Consider the following 12,128-nt stretch of genomic DNA (forward strand, 5'->3'; position numbering starts at 1 on the left):
TACAGTCATTTAATCATTGAATCCATGCAATCACTTATACTGAGCATAACTATGGTGAACATGTAAAAATTACTTTTCAGTAATGTAAATGAACATGTCATATCTTTTCCCATTAATGTGAATATGTAAAATTTTTGACTGAGTTGATTTACATGGGGTCATGGGGCCAAGAAACAGCTTTAAAATCAATGCAAAATATAAAAGTTACACATGAATAAGTATAAAAAAACTGCAGCCACAAGCTATTAAACATATAATTAAAATGGATTTATTGCTTTTGGCTTTGATTTTCTTCCCTCTCTGATATTGAATCATTATAGGGATCCCTTGAGTTCAATTATAATTAGACACATACACATTATAATGTTTCACATATACATACAGTACATATATAGTCTTTAAAGCTGAAATAATGTAACAATATATATGCAAATTTAAACGTGTAAAATTCAGGTAATTAAAAATTATGATTCCCTAAGCAGCATTAACATACAGATAGTTATGAATCACTGCATTGTTTGTTAAATTTATATCACAGTACATTTCTGTGGCAAGGTGGATTTATGGTGTAGGTGGTGAATTCTTTAAATTTCATAACTTACATTCTTAAAGTATTAGGCATAGATTTCTATGTTTAATAATTCTATTCTATATTTACAGGCTTTCTTTGTGTCCTAGACAGCCCATCATTTCCTGCACAGGGTCCCCTGCCAAGCAGAGTAGCCCTAGATGACTGCATAAGTTTAAATGGCTATAGCGACATCTCTCGACCCTGTTCCCTTGGCCACAGGTGAGATAAAGGGTGGGTGGGCACCTTACCCAGCTTTCCACAATGAATCGACTTGTCAGAGGCCTGAGCGGTGATTAGAATTGAGGGTTTTGCACAAGAGAAGAGCAGGTAACTCATTAGAATAATCATATTCTCTCATTGATTTTGAATGTGAGATTCAGAGAAAGCTGAGCAGTTGGTAGGTGGCATAAAATGATTAAAACCATGAGAATAAAGAAGTGAAACATGTCAATAGTGGAATACTGCAAGGGGGTCCATAAAATTTTGTTCCCTGAGGTGGCATCAAGGTAAGCTAGTTGCTAAAGCTGGTCCTACCCAACTTTCTAGGTCAGACTCTGTGATGAGTTGAATCGTGTTCCCCCCACAAGACATAGGTTGAAGCCCTAACACCCAGTACCTATGATTGTGACCTTATTTGGAAAAGGGTCTTTGCAGGTGTCATCACGTTAAGATGAGGTCATCAGGGTGGGCCCTAATCTAATATGACTGGTGCCCTCACAGGAAGGGAAGATTGCCTTGTGAAGATGTAGGCAGAGATTGAAATGCTGCAGCTGCAAGCCAAGGAATGCCAGGAATGGCCAGCAAACAAACAGAAGCTGGGAAGAAGCAAGGAAGGATTCTCCCTTACAGGTTTCAGACACCTAGATTTCTGACTTCTAGTCTCCAGAACTATGAGGTGATACATTTCTGCTGCTTTAAGCCACTCGGTTTGTGATGCTTTGTTCTGGCAGCCCTAGGAAACCAATCCGTCTCTTTGAGTCACCTGGGCCAAGTTTCCTGTCCTCTCACGAAGACTGGTTGTCTGACTTCTGAATCCCAACAAACATGGCTCTAAGTTCCTTGCAACTAAAATATGAGTATAAGTTGGAATCAGGAATAGGGCTGTGTGCAACAGAGGCTGATGGGAAACAAAGGACACGGGGAACTGGTTATGGTGAAGAGGGATGGTTAACAGCAGTGAGAGTTCCCTCCATATCATGGATGAAGTGCTGGTAGCCTGCGCTCTGTGGTGATGGAAGAATTCACTAAGCCATAACCTGCTGTCTCTAGATACTTAGATAATATGTACACCAAAGGCAAGTCTTTGAGGGCTTTTGTAACTCCAAAGACTAGGTCCCAAAGGCCTCTAGAACTGCAGGGTCAGCTGTGAATTCCTGATTAGTTCATATCTCCATGTAAGAATTTAGGGCATAAGTGGCAGAATTTGGAATCCACATAATGAGAAAATCTGAGAAATAGAAGAGATTAAATGAGTTGCTCAAGTCGCATTAATTTTATGTTACGTGCATTTGACCACAATTTAAAAAAATAAATAAAAGCACAGCTTATTATGAATCAGGCAAAAAAAAAGTAAAGAAAAACAATTATTTGAAATGCAAAAGGATGTATTGAGGATTATATGTGTGAATATTTAAGGCTGAATTTGCAACAAGATCTGTGCCAAAGACGTCATATTCTCCATTGAATGTGAGCTGTTGGACCAATGAAGGACTTGTCTCTATGGAAGTTTTATTACTGTAGTATGCATGTTTTGCTGAAATGTCCTAGTAGGGAATGGAACAAAATTTAGGATAATCTAATCTTTATGATCTTTATAGAATAGCTCATAAAATGGAGAGTGTCTTACTATATCTAATACTTTGGAAATATTGGGCGAAATAAAATTATAAAAGACGTAAGGAGATAATGATCAAGTACTTATTTACTTTTTAATACTTTGCCTAAAAGAACTCACAGAATTCAGTTCCATAATGTTTACCTGAAATATGCAGTCCGTTTACCTGAAATATGAGAAAAGAATCTAACTTTTCTAGCCTATGTATATCCTATGTATCCCTGGTGCCAGTCTGTTCCTTAAATAGAGGATTCAAAACAAAGGTGGAAACCTCAGTGTTGTCACGAACTGTCTTTGTCCCATTCTCTGAATGTCCCATTCACTTAAATATAATTGAATATTAGACATAAGCTTGATTCCTGAATGAGGAGAAGGGAAGATAAAGGATCCTCTAGTTTTCTTTTGGTAGAGTAAAAATCGCACCAACCTGTAACCTTTGCCCCCATATCAGACAAACCAACCAACAAGCCAACAAACACAAATTCTTACACTGAATGCTCCTGTGCTCATCTGAGCATCTTCTCACACTATGCAGAGATTAGTCCCACTCTAGAGACAAGGTTTTCATTCTTCACCAAGGAAATGTGCATGACTGGTCAAGGATAGGCAAGAGAGGGAAAAAGGGGAACAGATATTTTTCAAAGGTCAATTCTTCTAATTCTTTCAGTCCCACTGTGATATATAGGGAGTAGGACTATCTCCATGTTACAGAAGCGAAGGTGTTTACTCAGTCAGAATCACTCAGCCAGTGACAGAGCTTGTTCTGTCTGACTCCAAGCCAGTTGCTTTTTCTACTACATCACCCAGACTCTCATATTAAGAGAATATTTATTCAGGGATAAAATGATTTTTGTTTAACAATTTCCATAAATATCCTGCTCCCTTCAGGTCTTGCAACAGCTAAGACCCCTTTCCTTAGAATAGTTACACATGCGCACGCATGTGCGCACCCCCCCACACACACACAAGTCATAAAAGTAATAACAATCTGCTAATTGGTGATTTCCAACTTTCCTAGGTGCCTTTGATATTCTTAATAAGTCAGCTTATGCCAGTGAATGCCTTTTTAGGCATAGCAGCTGGATGATACGTATTTTGAAACGATGATTACCAATCATGAAAAGGATCCCATGGAGGCTGTCTAAAATTTGATATTATACGAAGCACTCCCTTTGAATTTGGAAAATCTTAGTAAGCTGATCATAGAAAAAGGACTAGATCATTATTTAATCAACAGATATAGTGCCAACTTCGCTATTTTAATTTTACCATATGCGCTTTTCCTTTTGCTTATTAATCAAAAACGATTCTGTTTCCTGGCTTGGAGGAGTTGATGCTAACCAAATATACTGTAATTGTTTAGAAGTGATTTTCTCCAGCGATCCAGGAAGCTTAAGCAGTTGAGTTTCCTATTACTTTCCACCCCCTGGGTTTTACATTAGTTCTGCACTGACTTTCTTGTCTCATGTGTTTGTAGGAGTTAACGATTAGGCAGGAGGGGCTCCAGGGGACTGTTGCTGGCAGGAGCAGGTTGTGCTTAACTACCTTTTACTTACATGAACCTGATGCTGTCGGTTATTAACAGAGTTTGTGAAATCAATGACTACAATATCTCTTTGCTTAATAGATGTACACAAAGGAAAAAAACAGATGTAATAACATTTATCTGCAGGTGCATCCTGTGGTCTTAATCCAAGAAACAGAATTTTGTAGAGTTCTTGACAGCTGTTTTCCTTGTTCTATGTTTTCATTGCAGAGGTTGACCCATGAATATTCAAAACATGGTCTGCCCAACAATGCCACCCATGGGAAAAATCAGCAAGAAGAGATGTACGTGGTAGAAAGCAATGGGCAGCAAAGGCTATTGCAAATGGAGTGGTAGGAATTAAGCATAGACAAACCAGAATAATGGTAGAGACAAAATGAAATCTTGTCTTTACAAAATGAAATCTTGATACCAGTGTCGAAGTTATATCAATGAGTGCTCTTGGATACTTGGAGGACCCTGATGACCTCCAATTCATCTACATTGTCTGGACGCTGGAGACGAAACCAAGTTTTGTGACTGTTCAGAGAAAATATAAAGTGTAAGTTTTTGTATTCTTGTTCTATCATCTTTCTAGGCAAGACATTACTTAGCTTTCTTGTCTCTCTTTTTCTTTCTTTTTTCCTTACTTCCTTTTCTCTTCCTTCTCCATCTCCTCCTCTTTTTTCTACTTATCTTCCTCTTCTTTTTCTGAAAGCTACGAGGCCTTCTTTGCTGCTGGGTGGGAAGAAAACCTGGAGAAAATGAAAGCCAGATGGGTCTTCGTGATAAAAAGGGAAGGAGAAATTCAGAAGGGAAAATCTAGTTCAGGGGTTGAAGGCTAGAGGAGAGATGGCCAACAGGAGGCAGAGAGAGGGGAGAAGAGGTAGGTTCAGGTGCAGAGGTCTACAGAAGTGTGGAGTTAAATGGCAGACGGGACTTCTGGGGGGGAAGGGAAATACATGGTAAAGATTTGTTGCTATGGGATGCGTGATGTAATCTCCGTATCTGTATATCCAGCCAAACTACTGAATTTTGCCTGTGTGTGAGCATGTGTGTGTGTGTGTGTGAGAGAGAGAGGAGTGTGTGTGTGTGTGTGTGTGTGTGTGTGTGTGTGTATCTGTTATGTCAGTACGTAAGGTGGGGCATTAGGTAAAAGGAGAGCTGGCCCACTAAGACCCAAGGAAGAAACGGTATGAAAAAGTTATTTAAAAATAGGAATCACTTCCTTCACTGTCCTCTAAATCAGGGGTCCCCAACCCCTGGGCCGCAGAGCGGTACCGGTCCGCAGCCTGTTAGGAACGGGGCCGCACAGCAGGAGGTGAGCGGCGCGCAAGGGAGAGAAGTTTTATCTGCAGCTCCCCAACGCTCCCCATCAACCGCGTTACCGCCTGAACACCCCCGCCCCCCGCATCCGTGGAAGAAGTGTCTTCCACGAAACTGGTCCCTGGTGTCAGAAAGGTTGGGGACCGCTGCTCTAAATTACCTACTACAGTCAAGTGAGACTACTCACTGCTTCCTGGACTTTTTGCCACTTCGTACCTCTGCACTCTTGGTGCTGGTGCTCTCAGCCTTAATATCCTGTCACTTCCGTTCCAGTAGGCTGTCAAAATCCTACTAAACTTAACAAAGTTTAAATAGCTTCTTTCCCTTAAAGGCTTCTCTAACTCCATGGCTGGAAATTATTTTCCTCTTTAATTCCTGTCCTTTGTTTGCAGCTCTTTTAACTCCCTCATCATCCATTGCCTTGTATTACAGCCTCACGGGTGGGTCTTTTCTCTGCTGAGCATGTGAACCCCTCCTACGATGGGATCCTGTTCTATGCATCCACGTCCCACCTAGATCCTGGATCAGCACACTTAGCAGATGCTCAGTGAACATCTATAAAAGAATACATGCCTGGTTCACCAACTATAGTTTTTTGCCTGCATCTTCTTCTATAATATATGGGTATTTTTTAAAAGCTCTTTTGCGGGTAAAATTTCCTTCCCAGAGTACAACCCTGAAAGGTAACATTGGCAATAGCAAATGGCAATAGTCAATATGGTTCTGAAACAGGCAAGATGAAAAAATAATCAAGAAATCCTTTAGACGATACTATTTGTATTTCAATAACTAAATTATAATAGGTGTTCATCCATTTGGGAAATGTATTTACAAAGTAAAATTGTGTGGAAGTGAAAGACAGCAAAACTGTCATTCTAAATATTTTTATGAGAATGGAAGGGGGTTTATGCTGTTATCTATCTTTGTCTTAAATTAAAAGAAGAACTGTAAAATGCAAATTACTCCAGAGTCAGAAAATGTAAGTAACCTGAGGTGATAATTAGAGGTGGTTTTCATATTTCCCTTGTGGAAAGAATGGATGCTTATGGCTGTGCACATTTCTCAGTTTTCATATTGTTCCTGTGCCCTCTGGCAGAAAGTAAGAAGAGAAATTCTGACTTGAGACACTGCTTGGAAGAAATAATAGGATTTTAGAGAAAATGAATGCATGACAGCCATATATATCAACACAGATGAATTCCAAAAACACATTGATTAGTGAAAAAGCAAATCACAGAAGAAAATGGGCAGGATGAGTCCCCATACACAAAGTTAGAAAGCAGATCAAACAAAACAATATGTTGTTGAGAAATATATTTATAGTGTTAAAACTTAGAAAATAAGGAATGTGAATGCAAAGTTGAAGAAGTGAAACTTATACCTTTTTGAAGGGATGGAAGGGAAGGTAAATTTAGGAGGGAATAACAGGGGGCTTCAAAGATACAGATAATATTTTCTTTCTTAAGCTGGGGGGTGGCTTTGTAAAACTATACTTATATGTTATGTACACTTTTGTGTATATGATATTATTAATGTTTAAATATAAATATATATTGTAACTTCACGGCCCTGTTGCAAAATTGGTGTATATATAGCAGCTTGGTAGAGAGTTGTGTTAAGGGTTATGCAGGAGTACAAGGTCGACATAGCATTTGGCAATATCACGTTTAGTCAAAGTGTTGGGGGCAAAACATTTTCAAATGAAAGTATACTGGAATATTTTATGGAACAAAACAAAGCATTTGCATGAGGTTTCAAAGATAAAATACAAGTCTTGCCAAGAAAGTCATTGTGTGCAGTGAGCCATCCACACTACGTGAGATGCTCATTCATTGTCCTCTATGGTGTTGGATGGTGCAGGGGAACAATCTGGGAAGTCCCAAGCAGTCAAAGAGAGGTGTGTCCCCTGAGCCAGCAGGGAGAATAGACTCGTGACTTGTCTCAGAACACAGCAAAGGGGTATTTATAAATATAACCCTGTAGCATATGGTGGTACACAAGCTGGCTTCCTTTTTGCTATTTTAGAGAACACTAAGCAAATTGCTTTAGAGTTCTTTGCTGAAATAGCTATAATTTTTGGTGCCCCCTAGAGGTTACTGGGCATACAGTAATAAATCAGCCTCTAGTTCTCAAGTGACATACTAGTGACACTTCTAGCAGAGTGAGTGAGGGATTCTGGAGAGTTCATAGGGGCAGATAACACACCCAAGACACAAGAGCCATCAGCAAGGAAAAGGAGACTTTAGGACACAAAAAACAGTCATCGTTAAAATGCAGAAAGACTTTGTTAAAGTCCTTCATCCAAATGTGAATTGAGCTGTCTCTTGCCAAAAAAGGGAATGTCAGTCTTCCTAATGTATGTACATCAAGACAGAGTAAAAGTTGTCTCTCTAGACTAGCAGGGTATGGATATTCAGAAAGGCTAGATTCAATCATTCTGCAAATATTTATTGAGTGTCCACTATGCTAGCCAACGGAGTTACAGTGATGAGTAAAAGCATCATCACTGCCCTTTGGAACATATGTCTAGTAAAGAAAAGGGAAATTAATCTAGTGACATACAAATAAATGTAAAATTAAAAGCAGCTAAAATGCTGTGGAATGAAGATACATGGTGCTAGAAGAGGAGGTGCTAGAAGATATGGTGGTGGAATGAATCCAGAAGAACTTCTCTGAAGAAGTGACACTTGAAGTGAGATCTGAAGAATAAGCAGAAATTAACTTGCTGAATTGGGGGTGGGGTGCCATGTTCTAGAAGAGACACCATATATGCAAATGTCCTGAGGCAAAATACAATATCCATGGTACATTCTAGAAAATGAAAGAAGACCAGTGTGACTATAGTGCAAATAATGAGGGGGGTGAGTGAGGTGGGCATGAGAAGGGCCTTGAGGGCTATTTTAAAGATTTAGGTCATTATCCTAAAAGCAATGAGAAACTGTTGAAGCACTGTACACAGGGGAATGATATGATCAGATATATGAGGAGAATATTATGACTTCAGGGTAAAGAATAGATAGATACAGAAACAGGAAAACCATTTATGATGAATTGTGAACCAAAGGAGTGGATAATAGTACCTTACCTTATTATGCTAATGGAAATAAAAATGTTCTGAGAAATATTTGAAAGGTAAAAGCTATAGGGCTTGAAAATGGATTGAATATCAGGGGTGAGAAAGAAGAAATATCAGGGATGACTCTCAGGTTTCTGGCTTGAGGTGATTGTGCCACTGACTTGGGGCACCCATAAGGGAATGATCATGAATTTGGTTATAGATATGTTGAGCTGGAGATATTAGTAAAACTACCAAATAGAAATATTGAGAAGGCAGTGGCTACATGCTGGTGCAGTTGAGGGGAGAGTTGTCACTGGAAAAGAAGCAGCTGTCATTTGTATTTTCTGGGAGAAGGAGATGTTTGGTCATTTTGTGGTTGCATGGTGTCTTTGTTTTGATCTCTGTTCAGGCTTGTTTACAGGGTGGTCTTGTTTTTGTCTTGCTTGTAATCATGGAGTCCTCACCTGACGATGATATTATGGGAAGCTGTTTATATAAAACAGGAACACACCATGGCCTAGCTTGTAGCAATTAAGCCAGCTACCAACTGACAGGTTTCAGCGCTGTTTTTCTTTCTCACCAGACAAGTTGGGGTCAGGTCAGGGTAGGGATGACAAAATGGTCAAGGATAGATTAAGGATGAAGAATGGGATGGGAGTCAGGAAACACAAATAGAAAAAAAATCTAATCTAAACAGACATAATATGTCTGCCACACTTGTTCGGCTCAGAAAGGCCCATCAATCATTCTAAGAAATTCCTTTATTCATTCTCTGAAAATTCACTTGTCCTTGAATGGGCCACAATGCAAGCCCTTTTTAAAAATAATTAATTAATCAATTAATTTTCTTTTTTGCCGCATCGGGTCTTTGTTGCTGTGTGCGGACTTTCTCTAGTTGTGGCGAGCGGGGGCTACTCTTCGTTGTGCTGTGCAGGCTTCTCATCGTGGTGGCTTCTCTTGTTGCAGAGCACGGGCTCTAGGTGCACGGGCTTCAGTAGTTGTGGCACGTGGGCTCAGTAGTTGTGGCTCACGGGCTCTAGAGCACAGGCTCAGTAGTTGTGGCTCACGGGCTTAGTTGCTCCGCAGCATGTGAGATCTTCCCAGACCAGGGCTCGAACCCATGTTCCCTGCATTGGCAGGTGGATCCGTAACCACTGTGCCACCAGGGAAGTCCCTACAGGCCCTTTTTCTAATTAGTCTATTTCTTTCTCTTCCCTTCCTTACCCTCCCTCCCTCCCTTCCTCCCTTCCTTCCTTCCTTCCATAACCTCATTCATTAATTGAAACCATCCACCTAATAACTAACCAGCCAATATTTTATTATGTACTAGGCACTGGGCTAGTGTATTACTTTTCTGTTGCAATGTAACAAATTAGCACAAACATACTGGCCTAAAACAAAACAGTTTTGTAGGTCATAGTTCTGTAGGTAACAAGTCCAGGTTGGATTCTGCACTTAACGTCTCACAATGCTAATATCAAGGTGTCAGCTAGGTCGAGGTCCTGAGCGAGGAAGAATCTGCTTTCAAGCTCATTCAAGTTTTGACAGAATCGGGTTCCTTAAGGCTGTGGGACTGAGGTCCCTGTTTTCTCCCTGGCTATTGGTCAGGGACCCTCTCAGCTCTTGGAGGCTGCCTGCAATTCCTTTCCACATGGTTCCTCATGGACAATTCACAACATGATTACTGCTGCTTCCTCCAGGTCAGTGGGAATGAGGTTTTCTGACTTCTTCCTCTGCAACCAGCTGGAGAAAACTTTCTGCTTTTAGAGGACTCAGGTCTAACTCAAAATATCTCCCTTTTGCCATATAACATAACAGAATCACAGCTTCTGCCCACACTCAACAGGACTGGATTATACAAGGGCAATGGTCGTTGGCGGTCACCTTGGAATTCTGCCTACCTCAACTAGACAGATAGAGCGATCAGTAATCAATAGTGCCTGCCTACAAGGAGTTCACGATCTCACTTAAAAGTCAGTCATATAAACATAATTTAAATACAGAATGGTACAATACTAGAGCGACAAAATTGTAGTGAGGTAGAAAAGAGGAAGGGACAATTAATTTCACCTGCAACAGAAGGCTTGTGGAGCGTCCAAATTGCTTTGGAAGAGATGTTTCAGCTGAATGTGGAAGGGTGAGATGGATCCTGAGTTGGAAGAGTATTCCTGATCGACCTTTGCCAGGAAGTGTGTGTGTGTGTGTGTGTGTGTGTGTGTGTGTGATGGGGAGGTGAGACAAGGGAGATGATGGTCCAGTCTAGACAGATAACGTAAACACATAAGTGCTAGAACAGGAGCTGGTAAAGCAGACCCAGGGAAGAGCCCTAGTCAAAGAGCTAGTGTGTGTTTTCACTCTCCACAGCAAACAAAGCTCCCAGCCTACTCCTCTCCAAGCGTGGGTGAGGCACTTGGTTTGGATAAGGAGCTATCGTGTGAAGCACACGATCGTTTTATCTTGCTCTGCCATTCTGTGCTTTTAGCAAATAGAACTTCTCACAACAAAGACCCAGAAAGACAGATATTTTAATTTTGTTTTTTTTCAGGGGAATGAGATGTTTCTGCATTTGCTACATTAGGACATAGGACAGCACTTCAGTGTTAGACACTTAAATGATGCATTATTGCCTTATAAAATCACAAGAACAACGTTTAACTAACAATGATTGGGAAGAATTAGCATTAAATGCTTAAGAGCAATTCACTGGAAAGAATCATCAGTATCAGTAGACAGCTCCACTCCGTGGAGGGAGGAAAATGAAAGAGCAACTGTTTTGAAATGGCTTTTTCTGCAAAAAAAGTATATTGAATTTGTGTGTCTGGAGCACAATTAAGAATTAATTGATAAAACCCCATGCATTTCATAGTATGATTTTAAAAACAAATACTTTTATTTTTAACTGAATAAAAATAGATATGCACTTCTGAGGTTGTGTGTAAGACCTTGACTTGGGTTTCGGTAGGCAGGTTTATAGCTACGTTAAACAGTTGGTTTTTGCACTTAGAATATGCTTTCTTGACGAAATATAAAACTAAAACAATAATGAGAAGAACTGAAAGTTTTAAGAAAATGCTCTGAAGATAATAATTCATTGCCAATGTGGAAAAAAGGAGCATTGCATCCTGATTCATCATATGAAACATTAGGAAAGAGAAAATAGTCTTTACAAAATACACTTCTATCTAGACTTTAGTTTCCAAAGCTAGTAATTAAACTAAGTTTATCTGGCTTACTGCAGACAAATGAAAGTAAAATTTTAAAGCCTTCTTCCTTAAAATGGAATGTAAATGTTTTGAGGCTCAAACCCTTTTGAAAAATGAAAACACTTAAATTTGCTGAAGGAATTAATAATTATCTACACTGATTTCACTCCCAATCCTTTATCTATTTCTGCTCTCATAGTAACAGTATTACCATCCTTGTAGCTTTCCAAGCTAGGATACTTTCAGTCATCCTTAATTTCCTCCTCTCACACGCCTTCAGACTTAGTCACTAGATCCTGTTGATTCTACCTGTGAAATGTTTCTCAAATTTCTGGTCTTTTGTTCCACTACCATTCCTTTTGTTTGTGTCTCAATTCTCTCTTGGACTATAGTAATTGCTTACTTAGTCTTTCACTGATTCCTTCAACAAATATTTACAGAGCACACATGGCTATGTGCTACCTATGTTATTAAAACCACCACAATTTTATCTCCTGTCCAATCATAGCTGAGCTCCAGATCCTATATACAGCCATTTATTTAATATCTCCATTTGGCTGTCTCATTAGTACTTTACACTTTACTTATCCAAAGCTGAAATTAGAATTCAC

This window comes from Mesoplodon densirostris, chromosome 17 (assembly GCF_025265405.1).
Source record: "Mesoplodon densirostris isolate mMesDen1 chromosome 17, mMesDen1 primary haplotype, whole genome shotgun sequence".
NCBI classification, from domain to species: domain Eukaryota; kingdom Metazoa; phylum Chordata; class Mammalia; order Artiodactyla; family Ziphiidae; genus Mesoplodon; species Mesoplodon densirostris.